Source organism: Tachyglossus aculeatus, chromosome X4 (assembly GCF_015852505.1).
Source record: "Tachyglossus aculeatus isolate mTacAcu1 chromosome X4, mTacAcu1.pri, whole genome shotgun sequence".
NCBI lineage: Eukaryota > Metazoa > Chordata > Mammalia > Monotremata > Tachyglossidae > Tachyglossus > Tachyglossus aculeatus.
The window spans coordinates 19,180,985-19,188,579 of record NC_052098.1 but is presented as its reverse complement, the minus strand read 5'-3'; positions in this window follow the sequence as shown (position 1 = coordinate 19,188,579).

Here is a 7,595-nt window from a genome sequence, read left to right as displayed (position 1 = left end):
CATTCTCACTAAACCTTTGTTTACATAAAGTTTTCCTTAGTAGAAATCAGAGGCAAGAGCAAAAGATTTATTAAAAGGTTTAGAAAAAAGGAATGGGATCGCCACACAAAATACTGGAACAAGAGGAGAGGTTGGCCTATAGAAGTGGCTGAAAAAGGTGAAGCCACAGCATATGTAGAACAGGTTGGATTTTTTTGGCTTTGAACCACAGTGCTGGAGACTAGTCCAAAGTTAAATACAAATTCAGCTCTGTTTTGGGGTACCTACTCAGGAGTTTCAGCTTAGGGTGGTCTTGGTAAGATAGTCATTTTTCTAGTTTTATATCAAACACTTTAGATTTCAGCTGGTCTATCCCTTGTGCAGACAAATATAGGGGCACCAGATCAAATCAAATCAATGTTAGGTATTTATTGTATGCAGAGCACTGTACTAAGCACCTGGGAGAACACGTCAGTGTAATTCCCATGTGTATACTCTTTCCCACTGCTTAGTATAGTGGTCCACATACAGTAAGCCCCTAATACTATTACTACTATAACATGAAGTTGGGATACATGTTCCCTGCCTGTCAGAAGCTAACAATCTAGAGAAAATAGTGGTATTTGTTAAACACTCACTATGGATAAGGCACTGCACTAAGCATTGGGGTTGATAGAGGGTAGATCAGACACTAACCCTGTTCACAGGAGGTTTGCTGTTCATTCATTCAATCTTATTTATTGAGCACTTACTGTGTGCAAAGCACTGTACTAAGTGCTTGGAAAGTACAATTCCTAACAATGGGAAGTAAGAAGTAGTAGGATTCAATCCCCATTTTACAGATGAAGAAATGTAGGCACAGGGAAGTTGAGTGACTTGGCCAAGATCACATAACAGACAAGTGGCAGAGCTGGGATTAGAACCCAGGTCCTCGGACTCCTGGATCCATGTTCTAGCCACTGGGCCAAGTTACTTCTTCGATGCCTTTATGTCCAGTATATTTAACTCCTACAGCTCAGTGTGACATCTGTGTTCACAGGGACTTGGAAAGGGAACACAAAGGCTCTGGATTGAGGGAAAGGTGTGTGTGTGTGTACGTGCATGCATGCGTGTGTGTGTGCGTGTGTTGCGGGGGGGGGGGGGGAACGAGGGAGGGGGAGAAAAGAGAGATGATTACCCCTGGAGAAATGCTCTATGTTCAGGTGGCTCAAGATGGGCTATTGCAAATGGTCAGTATGACATCATTTCATTACATGATATGTCTGGCAGGATGCATGTGATATTAATGAAACCAAGGAGGACAGGATGAACGACAATAGCAAAGGCAAAGTGGATTAAGACAGAGCCAAGACAGTGGGATTTTGTTATGAGGTCCATGGTGACATTGGAGAATGCATTTTCAGTGGAGTGAAGGGGACAGAACTCTCATAATATTTGGTCAAGAAGAAGTTTGATGGTGATAAAATAAAGGCACAGTTGTAGGCAACCTATTCTAGGAGTTTAGACAGGAATGGGAGGAGGGAGGTTGAGGTAATAGCTGGATTTACCTGTGGGATCCAGATAGGGCTTTTTGTTAGTGTAGGAAGGACTTGAATGTGTTTGAAGGCCGAAGGGAAAGACCAGAGAGTGAAAGGTTGAAGATAACAGTGAGGGAGGGAGAGTGGGTACACGTGTTTAAGAGCTGAAAAGAGATGGAGTCAGAGGCATGGACAGAAAAGCAGCATGGCATAGTGGATAGAGCATAGGCTTGGGAGTCAGAGGTCATGGGTTCTAATCCCGGCTACGGCACTTGTCAGCTGTGTGACTTTAGGCAAATCACTTAACTTCTCTGTGCCTTAGTTACCTCATCTGTAAAATGGGGATTAAGAATGTGAGCCCCACGTGGGGCAACCTGATTACCTTGTATCTCCCCCAGTGCTTAGAACAGTGCTTGGCACATAGTAAGTGCTTAACAAATGCCATTATTATTATTATTATTATTATTATTATTATTATTTGCCAAGCACAGTTCTAAGCAGTGGGGTAGATACAAGCTAATCAGGTTGTCCCACGTGGGGCTTATATTCTTAATCCCCATTTTACAGATGAGGTAACTGAGGCACAAATAAGTTGAATGGCTTGCCTGAGGTCACACAACAGACAAGTGGAGAAGCCGGGAGTGGAACCCACATCAGAAGGTTATGGGTTCTAATCCCAACTCTGTCACTTGTCTGCTGTGACCTCGGGCAAGTCGCTTTGCTTCTCTGGGCCTAACTTACCTTATCTGTAAAATGAGGACTGAGACTGTAAACCCCACATGGGACAGGAACTATGTCCAACCCGATATGCTTGTAACCACCCCAGCGCTTAGTATGTTGTCTGGAACATAGTAAGCACTTAAATACCATTTTAAAGAGAGAGAGAGAGAGAGAGAGAGAGAGAGAGAGAGAGAGAGAGAGAGAGAGAGAATGCAGGTAGGAGACTACTTCCTGCAAGACAGCTAGAATGGAGGTGAAAAGGGAGAGTAGTAGAGCAGTAGCCTCCAGGAATGTTATGTGGTGTTGCTTTTCTACTACCTCTCAAAGTCTGCTAGTGCTAGGTAGCAATGGTATGTATGAAGAACAAGATGGAGTAAATAGTTTCACTTTTAGGACATGAATTGCTTGTTCCAGAACTTTTGTAATAAGAATAATAAGAACTGTGGTAATTGTTAAGTGCTTACTAGGTCTCAAGCGCTGGGGTAGATACAAGATAGATCCCACATGGGGCTCACAGTCTAAGTAGAAGGGAGAGCAGGCATTGGACTCCCATTTTACATGTGAGAGAACTGAGGCACAGAGAAGTTAAGTGACTTGCCCTATGTCACACAGCAGCTAAGCAGCAGAACTGAGATCAAAACTCAGGTCCCCTGACTTCCAGGCCCTTGTATTTTCCATTAGGCTACACTGCTTCCCAGTCTCTGTACTAAAAGAACTCTCAATCCCACTGCACTGACTAGCTATCACCTTATCTCACTACTCTCATTCTTGTCCATGTTCCTTGAAACAGTTGTTAATGACCACTTCTTTCATTTCCTCCCCACCATTTCCCTTTGTGACCCACAGTCAGGTTTTCACCCCCCTTCACTCCACTGAGACTGCTCTCTCCAACATCACTAATGGCCTCCTGAAAACAGAGTCCACTGGGATTCACTTTGTCCTACTCCTCCTTAACCTCATGGCCCTCCAATACCAATGAGCACTCCTTTCTCCTGGAAATGGTATCTCACCAACCAGACACTTACTTAGTTCTCTTCTGACCTCTCCAATCACTCCAATGCCTACCCATCCATCTCCACATTAAATAAAATCCTTACCATCAGCTTTAAGGCATTAGATCAGCTCTTCCCCTCTTACCTTATCTTTCTGATCTACTACAACCCAGCCTTCACACCCACTCCTCTAGTACCAATTTTCTCACTGTGCCTCAGTCTCATCTATCTTACTATCAATCCCTTGCCCACATCTTTCCTCTAATCTGGAATGCCTTCCCCACTTCATGTCCAAAAGACCACCGCTCACCCTACCTTCAAAGTCCACCTAAAAAGTCACATCTCCAAGACTAAGCCCTCAATTCCCCTCAATCTCCAGTCATCTAAGTACTTGGATCTATACCCATTAAGCACATGATATCCACCCAATCCTCAGCCCTACAACATATGTAGAGAAGCAGCGTGGCTCAGTGGAAAGAGCACGGGCTTTGGAGTCAGAGGTCATGGGTTCAAATCCTGACTCTGCCAACTGTCAGCTGTGTGACTTTGGGCAAGTCACTTAACTTCTCTGTGCCTCAGTTACCTCATCTGTAAAATGGGTATTAAGACTGTGAGCCCTCCATGGAATAACCTGATCACCCTGTACCTCCCCAGAGCTTAGAACAGTGCTTTGCACATAGTAAGCGCTGAATAAATGCCATTATTTTTATTATTATTATATCCATATACTCTACCACCCCTTTCAGGGTCACACCTGGAGAGTTTCCAGTACTCTACCAGTCTCCACTATGGGAGGGAGAGTCAAACAGAGGTTTACCCATTCCTAGCTTGGACAGTAGTGGCTAGCAAGTGGAAAGCAGTCTGCTACAAGTCAAAACTCACCTGTTCTGGGCAGCAGAGGCATGGGAGAAAGTTGAGGGCAGAGACCCAAGTTTACTGTGCGGAAGAAACTTGGTAAACCACTTCCATATTTTTACCAAGAAACTCTAGAGATACACTACCAGAATGATTGCAGTTGAAGGTGGGGCATTCAGGGAGAGATGTATCCATGGTGTTGCTATGGGTCCTAGACAACTCAACGACATAAGATGATATACTCTACCATTCGCCCTATCTGTATTTTAATGATTTTGTTAAGCACTTACTGTGTTCTAAGCACTGTACTAAGGGCTGGGGTAAATACAAGATAATCAGGTTAGTCCATGTTCCACATAAGGCTCACACTCTTTCTAATCCCCATTTTACAGAAGCGATAACAGACACAGAGAAGTTAAGTGACTTGTTCAAGGTCACCCAGAAAAGTGGCAGAGCCAAGATTAGAACCTAAGCCCTGTGACCCCCGAGGCTCATGTTCTTTCCAGCAGGCTATGCAGCTTCTGATGTCTGTCCCCACATCAGTCCATACTTCACTCTCCTACCTGGATCATTTTTCCAAAAAAAAAAAAAAAAGGCAAAAACCTCACTCCACATCTCCCCATCCTCAAGATCCTCCACTAGCTGCCTGTCCACTTCCACCACATTAAACAGAAACTCCCTACCATCACCTTTAAAACTTTATCATCCACCAGCCTTCTACTTTGCCTCACTAATTCCCTACTACAACCCAGTCCCCTCACTTCACTCCTCTGACACCACCTTATTCTCTTGCCCACCCCCTCCTCAATTTGTCCCCAAACTCCCTCCCTTCAAACCCTCATTACACTACATCTCTCTGCAGGGGTCACAATGGGTCAGCTGGAAGGGGTAGGGTTAGAAAGCACTCTTCATTTTGCTGACAGCAACAAACTATGCAGCTTCTGCCAGCTCTTGGTGGTTTTGAAGAGTGAGGTGATGGTCTCACTCCCACCACCCAGCCAATTGAAAACCTCATAAAAGTATCAGTTATTTGTGATACCCCAAATCTTCACTTCCACTTCTCAGTGTCATGAAAATACCCCCAAAGAAAGATTTAATTCTGAGTTTTGAACAGGACTTGAGGTAGGAAGTGTGTGAGAGAGAATCACTCTATAATAGCAACCACAACATAATTACATGTAACATTTTTTTCTGGAGAGGAAAGGCAAAAAACTCCTTAAAAGAGATAAACAATTATAGAAAAGGGAACTATGATTGAATGATAATATTGAGAAAAACTGAACTAAGTGGAAAAAAGTAACCTACAAGAAACTCAGAGGCTATTTTTAAAGTATTGTATTTGAGACCCAAATAAAATTTGTGCCACCAAACAAAACCATGATAACAGGAGACTAAAAGAAACCCAGCAAACCCACTGGCAAAGGAGTTTTGAAGAGCATCTTGAAAGGAGCACTGACTCTGATAACAAAAGATTAACCAAAAATACTGAAAAAAGAAAGCCAGATGGGGCCTCTTGAAGATCAGAATGGGTATATTTAGGGTTGAAAAGAAAATAGCCTAGAGACTTAATAAATTATTTAATTTGGTCCTCTCCAAGGAAGATGGTAGAGCCATTCCCACATCCTAATTGTTTTTCAGCACGGAACTGGAACAAATTGATTAGACTGTGTGCTCCTTGAGGGTAGGGAATGTGTGTTTTGCTTCTAGCATACTCCTCTGGTGTACTCCCCTAAGAATTTAGTAAACTGTTCTCCACTCAGTAGACACTCAAAAAATATCATTGATTTATAAACTTGATGTAAAACAAGTCACTATTCCCACCTGTTGATTCTCTCCCAGGCTCAGTACAGTGCTCTGCACACAGTGCTTAATAAATGCTATTATTACTACTGCTACTACATCTACTACTACTAGTGCTACTACTACTGTGAATGAATGGCATTCACCTGAGAATTTCTACAGAACTTGGAAAGGGCATTGCATAATTACCAGTAAGAGTGTACAACCTATCACTACAAACTGCCATTGTATGGTAAGGATTGCTAGATTACCGATGTTACTCCAATCCATATGAAGGACTCCAGTGGTGATCCTGGAAATTATAGACTGGTGAGTCTCCTAGGTAAACTTAGATTCTATAATCAAATTTAGGATTAATGAGCCCTATGCCACGTAGAGAGAAAGACAACATTGTTTACTCCACCAGTTAGAAGAGTGCTTGGCACATAGTAAGTGTTTAATGAATGCTACAATGACCATCTATCTATAATATATACATACATACATGTATATATACATATATTAGGGAGAGAGAGCACTTACTATATGCAGAATACAGTATTGGGAATCTCTTGGGGAAATTTAAAACATAATTCTTGCCCTAGAAGAGTTTACAATTTTTTTTACACCTACATAGATTTTTGTAAATTATCTCACTAAGACTAAGGGTTGAAGCTGCATATTTTTGGTATGTGCTGCATGTTGGTTGCTCCCTTGTTAATTGTAGTTGCTCATCACAGAGAAACTCACTCGCAGAATTCATAAAAATATGAAGGTGAGAGAGGTGAAGCTAGGAGAGAGAGAAATCAATCTTTTTTTAAAATGCTATTTGTTCAGCACTTACTATGTACCGGGCTCTGTACTAAGTCGCTGGGGTAGACGTAAGTTATGGACACAGTTCATGTCCCACATGGGGCTCACAGTTTTAATCTGCATTTTACTGATGAGGTACTCTGAGGTAAAGAGAAGTGAAGTGACTTACCCAGGGCCACAGCAGACAACTGGAGAAGCTGGGATTAGAACCCACATCTTCTGCTTTTCCCACTAGGCCACGCTGCAATCAGTGGTATTTACTGAGAGCTTACTATGCACAGAGCACTGTACAAAGTGGTTGGGTGAGTACAATACAACAGAATTAGCAGATACATTCCCTGCCCATAAGGAGCTTACAGTCTAGAGGGAAAAGGGGGAGTAGCTCAAACAGAATCAAAGCACAGTGGGTGGGACTAGGAAGGAGTCACAGATTCACAGATGATAATTCAACGTCATCATCAGACAGATGATTCTCTATCCTACTTTTAAAAACTCACAAGGAGAGTCTGAAACTTTCTTGCACAACTCAAGACATATGGTCAGGGCACGCAAATCATGTGAGGCAAGACTGACCCAAAATCTAAAAATCTCTTAAAATGTCCACTTATTTTATTATGACATGCATTCATTATGTTTAAATTCCAGGGCCAACATGTACAACTATTTTATCCGATCAGCACTTAACTGTTGGTATTTACTGAGCATCTTCTGAGTGCAAAGCACTGCACCGAGCACTTGGGACAGCACAATCGAAGCAAAACACACGATCCCTGGCATCAAAGACCTTACCATCTAATAATCTCATGTCATGTTGCTACACTATTCATCCTCATCCTGCTTTTCCAGTTCTTCTAACACACTTTTGAAATATGGTTCATTGTGTGGAGTGACAACGGGAAACAAACAGTGCTTGTGTGGAAACTGTGCAGGCGGGTCAGGG